The sequence below is a fragment of the Trachypithecus francoisi genome, unplaced genomic scaffold (genome assembly GCF_009764315.1).
Source record: "Trachypithecus francoisi isolate TF-2019V2 unplaced genomic scaffold, Tfra_2.0 Lachesis_group6, whole genome shotgun sequence".
In the NCBI taxonomy this organism is placed as follows: Eukaryota; Metazoa; Chordata; class Mammalia; order Primates; family Cercopithecidae; genus Trachypithecus; species Trachypithecus francoisi.
Window position 1 is genome coordinate 26,377,440 of NW_022681471.1, and position 18,287 is coordinate 26,395,726.

At 38.5% G+C, this 18,287-nt stretch overlaps 2 protein-coding genes across 5 annotated transcripts in view; one reads left to right on the top strand and one right to left on the bottom strand.

Annotated features, from left to right (window-relative positions):
• SPRY3 (sprouty RTK signaling antagonist 3) overlaps positions 1 to 4,762 on the bottom strand; it is a 141,273-nt gene extending 136,511 nt beyond the window's left edge. Inside the window, exon 1 of the mRNA XM_033200838.1 lies at positions 4,515 to 4,762. The gene's annotated coding sequence lies outside the window, so the exon portion shown is untranslated. The remainder of the gene's footprint in view (positions 1 to 4,514) is intronic.
• TMLHE (trimethyllysine hydroxylase, epsilon) overlaps positions 4,197 to 18,287 on the top strand; it is an 88,487-nt gene continuing 74,396 nt past the window's right edge. For 2 of the 4 annotated variants that reach the window (XM_033200835.1, XM_033200836.1), the window contains exon 1: positions 4,198 to 4,370. The gene's annotated coding sequence lies outside the window, so the exon portion shown is untranslated. Of the gene's footprint in view, positions 4,371 to 18,287 lie in introns of all 4 variants that reach the window. The other 2 variants (XM_033200837.1, XM_033200832.1) reach the window with 2 other exon arrangements.

Consider the following 18,287-nt stretch of genomic DNA (forward strand, 5'->3'; position numbering starts at 1 on the left):
CAGAGAAATGGGCAAGAAGCATTTCTAACAGTGAGGACAAGGGTGAGGGGAGGGAGGTTGCAGTCAGAGGCACATTCTAGATGGAGGAAGAATGTATAAATGCACAAGAGAATCAGCATGCAAGAAATAAAGTATGAAACTTTTGTCATCTTCAAGGGGATTCTTCTGAGACCTTTATAAATTCTCCTAATCCAATAAAACCAGTATACATAGAATTTCCTCCATAAATGAGGTAAAGTACAATTGTTTATATAGTAGGATATTATCCGACGGTTTTAACTTTCCCACCCCTATCAACATGGGTACTACTAAAATAACTAACCATCCTAGTTTGACCTGGACTGTTGTGGTTTTAGCACATTACAGGGAATTCCTCAGCCCCAGGAAAACTGAGAAAATTATCCTTTGGTATATGTGACATCGCTCACCTAGCTACAGTTGATTGGTTTTGGGTGGCCACCAGACTCAAACTTGGCCAATAAATCCCTCATAGATTTATGGAGACAGGACCATAAAGGTCTATGGCAACCAGGAAGTGCCTCTCAGATCTTTCAAGGGAAAACTACTATGAGGAGTGGAGTCAGCTAACAGTCTCCAGCTGGAGCACTTTTGGGATATTTTTGCATCATTTGATCCAAGGTCATTCCCTTCCCAGGCATCTCCAGCCAATCTCTGAGCACAAGAAGTGCACTAGGGCTGTTTCTGTCTAACGCAGGATTCCTCTAATTAGCAATCTCTGTTGGGGTGGTTGAGACTTCCATAGAGCTGTACTGTAATCTCCTCTTTATCTTGCCAGCCATTACCCACGATAGATCTCTAGATTTGTAACTCCATCTCGGCATCTGCTTTTCAGAGGACCTGATCTGGCTTAGTGTCTCTCTTCAGTGGTTGAATCTGTAATATGAAAATCTAGGAAGGTGTCCGTAACCATATCTACTGTTACATGGACTTGGGAAACAAAAAGAGCTTGAGAGGAGTGGGGAGGAAAGCAAGGGAGGGAGCGAGGGCGAGAGAGAGAGAGAGAGAGAGAGAGAGGAGAGAGAGAGAGAGAGAGAGAGAGAGAGAGAGAGAGGGAGAAAGCAGATAAATGTGCAGGAAAGAATACGGGTAAAAGAATGATAGAGTCAATGTCATTGGAATCCTTGTTTTTGACAATTCTTGAGACCTAACTATACCTTGCCTTTTTAAAAGTTTTGATTGTTCCAATCCTTCTTGAGTTCTGTGAAACACCTTATTATCTTCCCATAAATTTCTCTCTTTGGCTTGTTAGTTTCAGGTAGGTTTTGATAACTTTTAACTAGTGAGTTGTAACTAATACTTCTTCACTGCAAAATTAATTATATAGGTTACTAAGTTTATGCTGAATCACATTTCTGTTGAGAGTCAGAAATGTTCATATCCCCAGAGTCAGAAATGTTCATAACCCCAGAGACAAATTAATATACCCTTCAGCTTTACCAAATTTTTGTCCATGAGGAGGTGAGGAAAATTTTGTATGGTCTAGATGATTTCTGAAAAGTTTGAGCATGTATTTGTTTCTGTATAGGGTACATAGCAGAATTCTTGTCATAGACCAAAGCTTCAGCCAAATTCAACATTGCACTGTGTCCAGAATATTTATTTTCTGGCTAAAAGTCACTACTTTCATTATAAATCTTCCTTATTTTTTAACTCTTTCAAAGATCACTAGTAGTTAGTTCTTTTAAAGACCATCTTTGATAAATCAAAGTTCAAAATCACAATTAACACATAGTTTTAACCACATTTCAAGAACTCAAGGTTATGAATATGATTAGAGATCATTAAAGCTTCACTGAGAGGCTGATAAAACCAAGGTGTAGATGTTAGTCAAAGATGATGGCTCTCAGACATCATTTAATACAGTAGTCTATGCAAGAGACGGTGATAATTTGGCCTAGAGCAAGGGTCTAAAAATCATTGTCCACAGGGCAAATCCTGCCTCTTGCCTGTTTTTGTAAATAAACTTTTATTGGAACATACCTACATTCATTCATTTAGGTATTGTCTGTGACTTCTTTCACTCTATGAAAGCAGAATTTAATACTTGGAGACAGAGACTGTACGTGACTCAAAAAGCCTAAAATATTTACCAGCTGACCCTTCACAGAAAAAAAAAAAAAGCCAAACTCTGGTCCTGAATGTTAGCAGTACAGTGAGGGACAAATGCATGAGCAGATTATATTTTGGAAGCAGAACAAGAACAAGTTTGTGTGTTCTAGGAATAGCTGGTGTGGCGGGAACATAAAAAGACCCAGATACTATTGTTTTTTTCTATTTTGTTTTCTAGCACATTTGTACCTATTGCTTTTATTCAGCTATTCATTCCAAAAATATTAAGAAGTTCCACTCTGTGCCATACACCATGTGACCTGCTACACACACACACACACACACACACACACAGAGGAAACAGTAAAATAGCTGACTTTTATTTTATTACAAGCAAAATTTATATTTTATTAAAAGTAAAATATCCAGGCTCCCTAGAGTCTGGAACCAGATTACCTAGGTTTGAATCTCAGCTCTAAAATTTAACTGCCATGTGATCCTGGTGAAAATTGCTTAACCTATCTGTGCTTCAGTTGCCTTATCCTTAAAGTAGAAATAATATCATCTACCTTAAGTGTTTGATATAAAACACTTAGCCCAGTGTTTAGCATATAGTGCACATTTTATAAATGTTGGTTACTATTATTAAGGAAACTTGCTTCTGTTACTGACTCAAACAAACAGGTGTTATCTATCAAACTCTTGCCTTTTCTGAGTACTTTGTGTTGATTTCAGCTTACCTTTAGTGAGCTCATTCACTCTAATTGCTACAATTATGATCTTCCTATTACAGGACATTGGATCATGCTGTTCTTTCTGCCTAAAACTTTTTTCGTTTTCCCATTTGCCTGGCCAACTCCAATTTGTTCTTTAAACATAAGGGCATAAGGGCATGGACTATATCTGGACTTTGTTTATCATTTTACACCCAGAGCTTAGTGCAGTGCCTGGCATACAGTAGGCACTCATTAATGTTTATTGCATGAATGAATACCAGTCAGACTAAATCTAGATTCTCATTGTATTTAGTTTTTCCTCTTTATGTTACATTCATACTCTGGATATGTCCTTTTGCTTACACCCTGGTTCCAGAAATTTTTCAACAAATATTTATTAAATATATAGACATTTTAGACTCTGTGCTTGCAGAACAAATATGAAAAATACAAGTTTTCTACTCTCAAGAAGCTACTTATCATTACATGACAATGACATGCAGAAAGAGAAATCATAATCTAGAATAAGTGGTACTCATGAGGCCTATAGGAGATCCATTGAGCATACTGGACCCAGGGAAAAGAAGAATACAAACTTATTTGGGAAAGATAGGGAAGGCTTCACAGAGGAGGTACTATCTAAATTGAGTCAAAAATAACGAGTAGCCGTTTTCCAAATAAACAAGTGCGGGGTAAGAGCATTCATGGCAGAAGGAATTCCAGGGCAAAGGGGTGGAGGCTTTTTCCTCTTTTGTTGATCCTGACTTCTACAAACCAATTCCTTTATTGCTTTTTTGACATTAGATTAACACTTTTAATCTTGAATAAATATAATCCTGCACAATTTCCCATTTTTAGTATATATGCATTTTTTTTGTTCTTATTCTCATTTTTTAATCTGCCTTGGATTTCCATTGCACATACTATTTCAGTATACTTTTTGGTCCTTCTTTGTAATATGTATTGTTCTTAAATTTTTACCTGCATAAGGTGTTCGTTCCTAATGGGTATTCCCTTCTAGTGCTCACTGTACATAGCACTGTATCTGGACCCTGGGTTCAAGATGCTCAGCTGAATCGATGGGAGTAATGAGCGGTATATGACGTCCATAAAGTCAAGAAAGTGATGGAAAGGTAGTAAAATTTTAGTTCTAGTAAACCTTGATAAACCACCATAAATAGAAGCGTAGTGGGGGGACTCCGGAGGAGCACTGAAATGGCAGGCAGGGGACCCAGGTTTTATAGCTTTATGGGCCTGTTTTTTCTCGTCCCTGCACCTATGGCTTCAAATCTGTTTAATAAAGGCGATTGACTGCCCCGGCCCAATCCTTCAGAATGGGAGAGTGACGCCCTAGCACTGGGCGAAGTCCCAGGCGCCAGAGGCACCCACCCCGCACAGCCGGAAGGAGTGGGGCGGGGCCTAGAGGCTCTCCGCTGGGCCCGAGCGGGCTGGGGGAGGGGAGCGTCGGGCCCACGGTTTTTGGGGTGAAAAGGCAAAAGGCGGGTGAAAGGCTGCCTCCCGAGGCTCTCCTTGCTTGGAATTCTGCCCACTCTGCGAACTTAGGAGTCACGACCTCCAGCACAGGTGGGTTCCGTCCCGTGGGTCAGGGAAGGGGTGTCCCGATGGGTGCTACGGGTGGGTTTGCCCAGGCGCTCGCTTTCAGGCCTGTCGCAGTGGGCGGCGGAGGCTCTCACCCGGACTGCTGGGCCCAAGGGCGGTGGTACTCACCTTAACCCTGGCGGAGGAGAAGGCCACTCCTGCCTTGCCGCAGGGCTGTCGTCACGATCTGTGCCAGTTGCGCTACAGAGTCTGCCCGGAGATCAGCGTGAGGCCAGATGGGCCTAGCGCTCAGGAAGAGCTGGAAGAGCTGGAGCAAGCTGGCGTTGGGACTGACGCCCAGTGTACATTGTTTCAATCTCGGTGGAACTTTACAGCCCTGGATCTGTCACTGACTTGGTGTTTAGCTTTCAGCGAGTGGCAGTAGAGTGGAAGGTGGAACTCAGCTGTCTACAAGATCTTGCAGCACTTTATTTCGTTCCCATATCAACTAATGTTCTCTGCCCAGATTTTACCCTTTGTCTGCCCCTCTGGAGCAAGGCACTGGGTAAGTTAGGCTAGGAAGTTTTCTTTCTCTCCCGAAAACAATGGAAAAGCCTTTAAATACTCCTGACTACCCTGGAAACGACATTCAAACCATTAATTGAATGTCAACTCTAAAGAATGTGTTTCTGAATGCCATACTATTAAACATTTTAACCAGATGATTGCCTAAAATGATGTCTGTTGAGTGGACATAGTACACTGCCTAGCAAAAGTCTCATGATAAACGAGTTGGGTGCTTTAACTCAGTCGCTGAAAGAAAAACTTGAGCTCTCATATTTAAGAAACACTTTCACAATCCACTCCCATACAGTAGTGTTTTAGTGTTGCTTGTAGCTTGGTTTGCCCTTTCAGGACACACTGTAGTAAAAATTACATACACTTTATTTTACATTAAGTTAACTATAAAGAGAAAGGCCTATAAACATTATGGATCAACCTTTTGGTGTCAACTTCTGGTTTCTCCTCATTAAGGAACTGGTGATAATGATAACGGTGACCATATAGTATGCAAAATAGTGTAATTTTCACAACCACCCCAAGATGTTAAGTATGGTTATTTATCATAAGGCTTAAAAATCTTATACTTTATCTCATAAACAGTGTGATGAACGGAATGTTTACTGCGGTGGTTGAGTCTGGGGGCTTGTTTAGTGTGCCCCACCTAGTTCTTTATTTCTTGGAAGCTTGGACTGAAACAGATCACTTCCTTGTTTTGGCTTCTGTTTCAGGAACCACCATTTGTTCTGTATTTCTGCTTGTCAACCCTGGGAACAACAGTAAAACCAGCCAAGCAGATCACTCGGTGTTTACAATGTTTCTGACAGCTGTGTTTTCTGCCTCCAGGAGGTGGGAGGGGGACCCCTAGATTAATAAACCTCTTTGTTGGGAAGAGTCTCTTCCTGCTTGGCGCAAAACAGAACGCAGATCCATCAGTTGGGCACCACTGTGGTCCCCTTTCTAGAACACTAAGCATCCCCCATGCTCATATGGGCTGTACATGCACCTGCCATTGCCCTGTGTAAAGATTTACAGGATAAGAAACTCTTGAAAGAACTCAGCCTGCTCCATACCTGGAGGTTCTAGGGAAGGAGTGACTGATATGTAGGTGAATGTTCTCTGGATGAGGGAAAAGCCCTCATGATTCCCCAGATGGTTTGAAAAGTGAGAAGAAAATTGTGCTGGACATCTACTGAGCCAACCTTAAGGGTGAGTTTTGTACTGGCTATTTGGCAGGACCTGATGTCTGCCTCGTTTAGCCATATTTTTACTCTATTCATCATACTCTGTTCGTTCACTCCAAAGGCAATCAATGAATGTCAGCTCTGTGCCAGGATGCTGACCCATTCACTGAGATTGGCAGCACGGGAGGACAGCCAGTTCGGGAGGACAACAGGAATTCAACTTTAAGCATACTCAGTCTGAGGCCTCCTCACCTTTCCCCACTCCCTATATCTACCACTACAAAATCTTGTCACTTCTACATCTTGAATATTTAAAAAATCCATCCGCTTCTCTTTGCCCCTATGGCTACTCCAGATTTCAAGCCAGCAACATTCTTTTTTAATTGATTTTAAAATTTTTATTTTAAAAGACCAATGGTTGCTTGACCTTTGACGCTCATGAGAAAACCACAACCCTTACTGTCCACCACCACCACCGCCACAGCAACAACAACAAACAGCTTAAAGACCTCTGTGTGATCCCTAATAAATAGGCAAAGTAAAGAGATGAATGTTCTCTTTTTTTTCTTGATGCTGAATGTGTTTAAAAACATGTTTAGGATATTAACGTGCCCTAAAATTCATGTATTTAAAGTGATTTTATAAATTTATTGGGTGGTGCAGCCATCACTACAATCTAATTTTAGAACATTTGCATCACGTCAGTGACATCTTCCTTGCCCATTTGCAGTCAGTCTTCATTACCACTCCCAGCATCAGACGACCAGTAATCTACTTTCTGTGCCTATGGATTTGCCTATCCTGAAAATTTCATCTAAATAATGTCTCCAAAGTTTATTAATGTTATGGCATATATAAATACTTCATACATTTTTATAGCTGAGTGATATTCCATTGCATCAGTATACTACATTTTGTCTATCTAGTCATCAGTTGATGGACACTTGGATTGTTTCTATCTTTTGGCTATTGTGAATAAAGCTGCTATAAACATTTGTGTACAAGTTTTTGGGTGGACATTCATTTTCAGTTCTCTTGATTAACACCTATGAGTGGAATTACTTGGTCATATTATAACTGTATGTTTAATTTTCTGCCAAACTGTTTTCCCAAGGGGCTGTACTATTTTACAGTTATTAGATTTATATGAACCACCAGCAATGTATTTCTTCATATCATCACCACATTTGTTATTTCCCCGTTTTTGTTTTTGTTTTTTTTTTTTTCCAATGTGTAGCTATTCTTGTGGGTGTGGAGTAGTATCTCATTGTGATTTAGATTTGCATTTCCCTAATGGCTAATTGAGCATCTTTTTATTTGATTGTTAGATATTTGTATATGTTCTTTTTTTTTTTTTTTTTGAGACGGAGTCTGGCTGTCGCCCAGGCTGGAGTGCAGTGGCCGGATCTCAGCTCACTGCAAGCTCCGCCTCCCGGGTTCCCGCCATTCTCCCGCCTCAGCCTCCCAAGTAGCTGGGACTACAGGCGCCCGCCACCACGCCCGGCTAATTTTTTGTATCTTTTAGTAGAGAGGGGGTTTCACCGTGTTAGCCAGGATGGTCTCGATCTCCTGACCTTGTGATCCGCCCGTCTCGGCCTCCCAAAGTGCTGGGATTACAGGCTTGAGCCACCGCGCCCGGCGATATTTGTATATGTTCTTTGGAGAAATGTCTCCTCACATATATTGCCCATTTCTGATTACGTTGTTTCCTTACTATTGAGATGTAAGAGTTGCTTATATACAAGTCCTTTATCAGATATGTAGTTTGAAAATATTTTCTCCAAGTCTATGTTTGTCTTTTCATTTTCTTACTATCATATGTTGAAGAACAAAGGTTTTACTTATTTTACTTTTATTTTAGTTTCAGAAGTACAGGGCCAGTTGGTTCTATAGATAAATTGTGTGTCACAGGGGTGTGGCGTACATATTATTTCATCACACAGGCAATAAGCATAGTACCAATAGATAGTTTTTGATCCTCACCCTCCTCCTAACCTCCATCCTCAGTAGACCCCAGTGTCTGTTGTCCCCTTCTTTGTGTCCATGTGTACTCAATATTAGCTCCCATTTATAAATGAGAACATGCAGTGTTTGGTTTCTGTTCCTGTGTTACTTTGCTTAGAATAATGGCCTCCAACTCCATCCATGTTGCTGCCAAGGACATGATCTCATTCTTTCTATGGCTGCATAGTATTCCATGGTGTATATGTACCAAATTTTCTTTATCCCATATACCATTGATGGGCATTTAGGTTGACTCCATGTTGCTCTTGTCAGTAGTGCTGTGAGGAACATATGCATGCATGTGTCTTTATGGCAGAATGATTTATATTTATTTGGGTATATACCCAATAATGGATGGCTGGGTCAAATGGTAGTTCTGTCTTAAGTTCTTTGAGGAATTGTCAAACTGCTTCCCACAGTGGCTGAACTAACTGACATTCCCAGCAGCAGTGTATAAGTGTTCCCTTTTCTTTGCAACATTCAACATCTGTTATTTTTGACTTTTTAATAATAGTCATCCTGACTGGTGTAAGATGGTATTTCATTGTGGTTTTCATTGATTAGTGATGTTGAGCATTTTTACATATGCTTGTTGACCACATGTATGTCTTCTTTTGAAAAGTGTTTGTTCGTATCCTTTGCCCACTTTTTAATGAGGTTGTTTGGTTTTTGCTGGTTAATTTAAGTGCTTTATAGATTCTAGATATTAGCACTTTGTCAGATGCCTAGTTTGCAAATATTTTCTCCCATTCTATGTGTTGTCTATTTACTCTATTGATAGTTTCTTTTTCTGTACAGAAGTTCTTCAGTTTAACTCGGTGCTATTTATCAATTTTTGTTATTGTTGCCATTGCTTTTCATGTCTTTGTCATGAAATATTTGACAGGGCCCATGTCTAGAATGGTATTGCCTAGGTCTTCTTCAAGGATTTTTATAGTTTTAGTTGTTACATTTAAGTCTAATCCATTTTGGGTTGATTTTTGTATATGGTGTAAAGAAGGGGGTCTGGTTTCTATCTTCTACACACAACAACCGGCAATCCTAGCACCATTTGTTGAATAGGGAGTATTTACCCCATTACTTGTTTTTGTCAGTGTCAAAGATCAGATGGCTGTAGGCACACAACTTTATTTCTGGGCTCTCCATTTTGTTCCATTGGTCTATATGTCTGTTTTTGTACAGTACCATGCTCTTTTGGTTACTGTAGCCTTGTATAGTTTGAAGTCAAGTAATGTGATGCTTCCAGGTATGTATTTTTGCTTAAGATTTCTTTGGCTATTTGGGCTCCTTTTTGGTTCCATATGAATTTTAGAATAATATTATTTTAATTATGTGAAGAATGTCATTGGTAGTTTGATAAGAATAGCATTGAATCTATAAATGCTTTGAGCAGTATGGCTATTTTAACAATATTGATTCTTCTATCCACTAGCATGGAATTATTTTTCATTTGTTTGTATCATCTCTGATTTCTTTCAGCAGTGTTTTGTAATTCTCATTGCAGATATCTTTCATCTCCCAGGTTAGCTGTATTCTCAGGTATTTTATTCTTTTTATGGCTATTGTGAATGGGATTGCATTCTTTATTTGGTTCTCAGCTTGGACATTATTGATGTATAGAAATGCTACTGATTTTTGTACATTGATTTTGTAGCCTGAAACTTTGCTGAAGTTGTTGATATGATCTAGGAGATTTTTGTCAGAGACTATGGGGTTTTCTATGCATAAAATCATATTGTCTGCAAACAGAGATAGTTTGACTTCCTTTCTTCCTATTTGAATGCCTTTTATTTCTTTCTTTTGCCTGATTGCTCTGGCCAAGACTTCCCATAGTATGTTGACAGTGGGCATCCTTGTCTTGTTCCAGTTCTCAGGGAGAATGCTTCCAGTTTTGCTCATTCAGTATATGTTGGCTGTGGGTTTGTCATAGATAGCTCTTATTATTTTGAGGTATGTTCCTTCAGTGCCTAGTTTGTTGAGGGTTTTTAATATGAATGGATACTGAAATTTATCAAAAGCCTTTTCTGCATCTGTTGAAATGAACATGTGGTTTTTGTTTTTAGTTTCGTTTATGTGATTAATAACATTTATTGATTTGCAAACATTGAACCAACCTTACATCCCAGGGATAAACCCTGCTTGATCTTGGTGAATTAGCTCTTTGGCATGCTACATTCTTCACAGATATTGGCCTGAAGTTTTCCTTTGTTGTTGTGTCTTTGCCAGGTTTTAGTATCAGCATGCTACTGGCCTCAAAGAAGGAGTTAGAAGGAGTCCCTCCTCAATTCTTTGGAATAGTTTCAATAGGAATGGTACCAGCTCTTCTTTATATGTCTGGTAGAATTCAGCTATGAATCCTTCTGGACCTGCGTTTTTTTCTGGTTTGTAGGCTTTTCATTACTGATTCAATTTTGGAACTTGTTAGTGATCTGCTCAGGGTTTGAATTTCTTCCTGGTTCAGTCTTAGGAGGCTGTATGTTCCAGTAATTTATCAGTTTATTCTAGGTTTTCTAGTTTGTGTGCAGAAAGGTGTTCATAATAGTCTCTGATGGTTTTTTTGTATTTCTGTGGGGTTGGTGATGATGTCCCCTTTATCATTTTCGTTTTTGATTACTTATGTCTTCTCTTTTTTCTTTGTTAGTCTAGCTAGCAGTCCATCTTATTTATTTTTTAAAGAAACCAGTATCATTGATTTCATTGATTTTTTAAAATCATTGAATGCTATAATCTTTCCTCTTGACACTGTTTTAGCTGTGTCTCAGAGATTCTGATATGTTGTATCTTTGTTGTCATTAGTTTCCAAGAATTTGGAAACCATCATTCTTAGTAAACTATCAGAAGAACAGAAAACCAAACACCGTATGTCCTCACTCATAGGTGGGAACTGAACAATGAGATCACTTGGACACAGGATGGGGAACATCACACATCGGGACCTATTGTGGGGAGGGAGAAGGGGGGTGGGATAGCATTAGGAGATATACCTAATTTAAATGACAAGTTAATGGGTGCAGCACACCAACATGGCACATGTACACATATGTAACAAACCTGCACGTTGTGCACATGTACCCTAAACATTAAAATATTAAAAAAAAAACAAGAAACACAGCCTATTTCAATGAGTTCATATATGTAGAATCAATGTATTCCTGATTATAGTCACTGTCAGTAATTAGGGAAACTACAGAAAACATAAGAGGCACCAAAAGATTGGTGTATTTCCTGTAGGTTCTCCAGTTTGTTAGTGTATAGATGTTCGTAATAGTCTCTGATGATCTTTTGTATTTCTGTTTGATATCAGTTGTAATATTTCCTTTTTCATTTCTAATTTTGTTTATTTGGGTATTCTCTCTTTTTTGATTTGCTTAGTGAGTTGTTTATAAAACTTGTTTATCTTTTCAAAAAACCAAATTTTCGTTTTGTTGATCTTTGTATTTTTTGAGTCTCTATTTTGTTTAATTCTGCTCTTATCTTTATTATTTTTTCTCTTTCTGCTAATTTTGGGTTTTGTTCATATTTTTCTAGTTCCTTGAAGTGCATTGTTATGTTGCTTATTTGAAATATTTGTACTTTCTTCATGTAGCCATTTATTGCTATAAACTTTCCTCTTAGCACTGCTTTTGCTGTATCCTGTAGTTTTGTGTATGTGTTGTTTTCATTTTCACTTGTTTCAAGAAATTTTTTGCTCTCCCTAATTTATTTGTTGACTCAATGCCATCTAGGAGCTTTCTGTTTATAACCATGGATTTTTTTTTTTTTTTTTGAGACGAAGTTTCGTTCTTGTTGCCCAGGCTGGAGTGCAATGGCATAATCTCACTCACTGCAACCTCCGCCTCCCAGGTTCAAGCGATTCTTCTGCCTCAGCCTCCCGAGTAGCTGGGATTAAAGGCATGCGCCACCATGCTCGGCTAATTGTTTTGTATTTTTAGTAGAGACGGGGTTTCTGCATGTTGGTCAGGCTGGTCTTGAACTCGCGACCTTAGGTGAACCGCCCACCTCAACCTCCCAAAGTGCTGGGATTACAGGTGTGTGCCACTGTGCCTGGCCCAATAATGATGGATTTTTACAGTTTCTAAAGTTTTTCTTGCTATTGATTTCTACTTTTACTCCATTTTGGTCTGAAATGATACTTGATATGACTTCAGTTTTTAAAAAGTTGTTGAGACTTGTTTTGTAGCCAGCATATGGTCTATCCTGAAGAGTGTCTCATGTGCCTGTGGGAAGAATGTGCATTCTGTAACTGTTGGATGAAATATTCTTTAATATCTGTTAGGTCTATTTGCTCTAAGGACCAGTTTACCAGTTTAAATTCAATGTTTCTGTGTTGAATTTCTGTCTAGATGATCTGTCTAATGCTGAGAGTGGGGTGTTAAAGTTCCCCATTATTATTGTGTTGGAATCTTTCTCTCCCTTTATATCTAGTAATATTTGCTTTACAAATCTGTGCTCCAGGATTGAGTGCATGTATGCACTCCAAACATACAAAAAATTTTGTTTATTTTCATGGAACACACAGATTCATAAAGCATATATGTGTGTGTGTGTGTGTGTGTGTGTGTGTGTGTGTATAATTTACATCCTCTTGCTAGATTGATTAATTTACCCTTATGTAATGACCTTGTCTTTTTACTGTTTTTCACCTAAAGTCTGTTTTATCTAAGTATAGCTACTCCTGTTTACTTTCAGTTTCCATTTGCATATAATGTCTTTATTATCCGCCTTTACTTTGTCTACATGTATCCTTGCGGGTAAAGTGCTCTTCTTAGAGGCAGCATACAGTTGGACCATATTTTTAAAATCCATTCAGCCAGTCTGTATGTTTAAGAGGAGAATTTAGTCCATTTGCATTTAAGGTTATCACTGATATGTGAGGTTTTGTTATTATCATATTGTTAATTGTTTTCTGGTTGTTTTGTATATTTTTTGTTCCTTTTGTTTTCTCTTACCGTTTGTTATTTTGGTGTGGTGATTTTCTGCAGCGGTATCATTTGAATCTGTTCTCTTCCTCTTTTGTGTGTAGGGTTTACTAGTGAGTTTTATACTTTTGTTTGTTTTCATGATGGTAAATACTGTCATTTTGCTTTCAGGTTTAAGACTCGAGCATTTCTTGTAGGACTCATCTAGTGGCGAAAATTCTCTCAGCATTTGCTTCTCTGAAAAATACTTCATTTATGAGGGAAATCATAAATTTTCCTTCATTTATCAGGGAAACATTGCTGGGGATAGTATCCTTGGCTGGCAGGTTTTTTTCTTTCAGGACATTGAATTCATCATCTCATTCTTTCCTGTCCTGTAAGATTTCTGCTGAGAAATCTGCTGTTAGTCTGATGAGAGTTCTTTATTGGTGGCAAGATGTTTTTCTGTTGCTATATTTAGAATCCTGTTTTATCTTTGACTTTAGAGAGACTGACTATAATGTGGTGGGGAGAAAACCTTTATGAATGTATTTCTGGGGATGTTTGAGCCCCCATATAGACATATGGATGTCTAAGTCTCTTGCTAGAGTTGGGAAGTTTTCACCTATTATTTCATTAAACAGGTTTCTATCATTTTGTTCTCTCTTCAGTGTTGAGAACACTAATAATTCAAAGATTTCATCACTTTATGGTGTCCCAAATGTCATGAAGGCTTTGCTCATTCTTTTTAATTCATTTTTATTTATTTATTTTTTCTGACTGGATTATTTCAAAAGACCTGTCTTCAAGTTCTGAAATTCTTTCTTCTGTTTGACCTAATCTATTGTTGTAGCTTTCAAATGTGCTCTATATTTTATTCAATGAATTCTTCTGTTTCAGAATTTTTGTTTGGTTCTTTTATTAAAAAATTATCTATTTGGAAAATTTCTAATTCATATCTTGAATTGTTTTTCTGATTTATTTTTGTTTTTCAGATTTCTCATTTATCTTGCCGAGCTTCTTTAAAATTTGTGTTTTCAATTGTTATCTGGGATTTTGTGAATATCTTTTTGATTGGGATCTGTTGCTGGGAAGTCATTGTGAATTTTTTTCTTTCCCTCTTTTTATTTGTATAAATTATGGGGTACAGTGTAGTTTTGTTACATGGATATATTGCCTAGTAATGAAGTCTGGGATTTTAGGGTAACCATCACCTGAATAATGTGTGTTGTATTCATTAAATAATTTCTTATCCCTCACTCCCCTCCTACCCTTCCAAGTCTCTAATATTTATCATTCTTCACTCTATGTCCATTACTTAGTTCCCACTTATAAGTGAGAACGTGTGGCATTTTCTTTTCCGTTTCTGTGTTGTTTCACTTAAGATAATGGTATTCAGCTACATCCATGTTGCTGCAAAAGACAATTTTATTATTTTTTATGGCTGAATAGTATTCCATTTTGCATATGTACTACATTTTCTTTAGTCATCCTTTAATGGACATTCAGGTTAATTCCGTATCTTTGCCTTTGTGAATGTGCTTCATATGGTTTGGCTGTGTCCCCATCCAAATCTCATCTTGAATTCCTACATGTGGTGGGAGGGTGGGAGGAACCTGGTGGGAGGTAATTGAATCAAGGGGGTGGGTCTTTCCCATGCTGTTGTCATGATAGTGAAGAAGTCTGAGGAGAGCTGATGGTTTTATTTATTTATTTATTTATTTGATGGTCTTTCTTCTTTTATTTTCTTTCTTTCTTTTTTTTTCTTTAGACGGAGTCTCACACTCTGTTGCCCAGGCTGGAGTGCAGTGGCACCCGATCTCAGCTCACTGCAACCTCCACCTCCCAGGTTCATGCCATTCTCCTGCCTCAGCCTCCCGAGTAGCTGGGACTACAGGCATGCGCCACCATGCCCGGCTAATGTTTTGTATTTTTTAGTAGAGACGGGGTTTCACCTTGTTAGCCAGGATGGTCTCCATCTCCTGACCTCGCAATCCACCTGCCTTGGCCTCCCAAAGTGCTGGGATTACAGGCATGAGCCACCACGCCCGGCAAACATTCTTTTTTTTATTGTGCTTTAAGTCCTAGGGTACTTGTGCACAACATGCAGGTTTGTTACATATGTATACATGTGCCATGTTGGTGTGCTGCACCCAGTAACTCATCATTTACTTCAGGTATATCTCCTAATGCTATCCTGCCCCTCCCCCAACCCCATGACAGGCCCCAGTGTGTGATGTTCCCCACCCTGTGGCCAAGTGTTCTCATTGTTCAATTCCCATCTATGAGTGAGAACATATGGTGTTTGGTTTTCTGTCCTTGCGATAGTTTGCTCAGAATGATGGTTTCCAGCTGCATCCATGTCCCCACAAAGGATATGAACTCATTCTTTTTTATGGCTGCAAAGTATTCCATGGTGTATATGTGCCACATTTTCTTCATCCAGTCTGTCATTGATGGACATTTGGGTTGGTTCCAAGTCTTTGCTATTGTGAATAGTTCCACAATAAACATACGTGTGCATGTGTCTTTATAGCAGCATGATTTATAATCCTTTGGGTGTATACCCAGTAATGGGATGACTGGTTCAAATGGTATTTCTAGTTCTAGATCCTTGAAGAATCGCCACACTGTCTTCCAAATGGTTGAAATAATTTACACTCACACCAACAGTGTAAAAGCATTCCTATTTCTCCACATCCTCTCCAGCATCTGTTGTTTCCTGACTTTTTAATGATTGCCATTCTAACTGGCATGAGATGGTACCTCATTGTGGTTTTGATTTGCATTTCTCTGATGGCGAGTGATGAGCATTTTTTCATGTGTCTGTTGGCTCCATAAATGTCTTCTTTGAGAAGTGTCTGTTCATATCCTTCACCCACTTTTTGATGGGGTTGTTTTGTTTTGTTTGGCTTTTGTTGCCATTGCTTTTGATATTTTAAACATGAAGACTTTCCCTATGCATATACCTTGAATGGTATTGCCTAGGTTTTCTTCAGACTTCAAGTTATTGGTGGCTTGATGGGGATGGCATTGAATCTGTAAATCACCTTGGGCAGTATGGCCATTTTCATGATATTGATTCTTCCTATCCATGAGCATGTTCTTCCATTTGTTAGTGTCCTCTTTTATTTCACTGAGCAGTGGTTTGTAGTTCACCTTTTCAAGACAGGAAGGAATGAAAGAAGGAAGAGATCACAAAACACTATGTAGTTCTCCTTGAAGAGGTCCTTTACATCCCTTGTAAGTTGGATTCCTAGGTATTTTATTCTCTTTGAAGCAATTGTGAATGGAAGTTCATTCATGATTGGCTCTCTGTTTGTCTGTTACTGGTGTATAAGAATGCTTGGGACTTTTGCACATTGATTTTGTATCCTGAGACTTTGCTGAAGTTGCTTATCAGCTTAAGGAGATTTGGGGCTGAGACGATGGGGTTTTCTAAATACACAATCATGTCATCTGCAAACAGGGACAATTTGACTTCCTCTTTTCCTAATTGAATACCCTTTATTTCTTTCTCCTGCCTGATTGCCCTGGCCAGAACTTCCAACACTATGTTGAATAGGAGTAGTGAGAGAGGGCATCCCTGTCTTGTGCCAGTTTTCAAAGGGAATGCTTCCAGTTTTTGCCCATTCAGTATGATATTGGCTGTGGGTTTGTCATAAATAGCTCTTATTATTTTGAGATATGTCCCATCAATACCTAGTTTATTGAGAGTTTTTAGCATGAAGGGCTGTTGAATTTTGTCAAAGGCCTTTTCTGCATCTATTGAGATAATCATGTGGTTTTTGTCTTTGGTTCTGTTTATATGATTGATTATGTTTATTGATTTGCATATGTTGAACCAGCCTTTCATCCCAGGGGTGAAGCCTACTTGATCGTGGTAGATAAGCTTTTTGATGTGCTGCTGGATCTGGTTTGCCAGTATTTTATTGAGGATTTTTGCATCGATGTTCATCAGGGATATTGGTCTAAAATTCTCTTTTTTTGTTGTGTCTCTGCCAGGCTTTGGTATCAGGATGATGCTGGCCTCATAAAATGAGTTAGGGAGGATTCCCTCTTTTTCTGTTTTTTGGAATAGTTTCAGAAGGAATCGTACCAGGAGAGCTGATGGTTTTATAAAGAGTAGTTTCCCTGCACAAGCCCGCTTCTCTTGTCTGCTGTCACGTGAGATATGCCTTTTACCTTCTGCTATTATTGTGAGACTTCCCCAGCCATGTGGAACTGTGAGTCCATTAAACCTATTTCTTTTGTAAATTGTCCAGTCTCAGGTATGTCTTTATCAGCAGTGTGAAAACGGACTAATATAGAGCTGCAATAAACATACAAGTACATGTATACTTTTTATATAATGGCTTTTTTACTTTTGGGTAGATAACCATTAGTGGGATTGCTGGATCAAATGATAGTTCTATTTTTTCTTATTTGAGAAATCTCCATACTATTTTCCATAGAGGTTATATTAATTTACATTCCCATCAACAGTGTCCTCACCAACATCTCTTATTTTTTTACTTTTTAATAACAGCCATTCTGACTGGTGTAAGGTGATATCTCATTGTGGTTTTAATTTTCATTTCTCCAGTGATTAGTGATGCTGAGCATTTTTCCATATGTCTATTGGTCATTTGTATGTCTTTTTTGAAAAATGTCTATTTATGTTCTTCACCCATTTTTTAATGGAGTTATTTGTTTTCTTTGTTGTTGTTGAGTTGTTCATGTTCCTTGTGAATTTGAGTGCTGGCTGCTGAGAACTAGGTTCATGTTGAATGCATAGTTCGCAAATATTTTCCCCCATTCTGCAGTTTGTCTGTTCACTTGGTTGATTAATTACTTTGCTGTATAATAGCTTTTTAATGAAGTCCCATTTTTCTATTTTTGTATTTTTGCTTGTGATTGTGAGATCTTAGTTATAAATTCTTTGCCTAGACCAATATCCAGCCATTTCCCTAGGTTTTCTGCTAGTATTTGTATAGTTTCTGGTTTTACATTGAAGTATTTACTCCATCTTAAGTTGATTTTTTTATGTGGTGAGAGATAGGAGTCCAGTTTCATTCTTCTGCATGTGACAATCCAATTTTCCCAAGACCATTTATTGAAAATGATATCCTATAAAGATGGGAACAATAGACAGACACTGGGGACTGCTAGAAGTGGGAGAGAAAGAGGGGGCTAAATGCTGAAAAACTACCTATTGGGTACTATATTCACTACCAGAGTGACAGATTTAGTCATACCCCAAACTTCAGCATTATGTAATGTACCTTTGTAACAAGCCTGCACGTGTAACCCCTGATTCTAAAACGAAAGTTGAA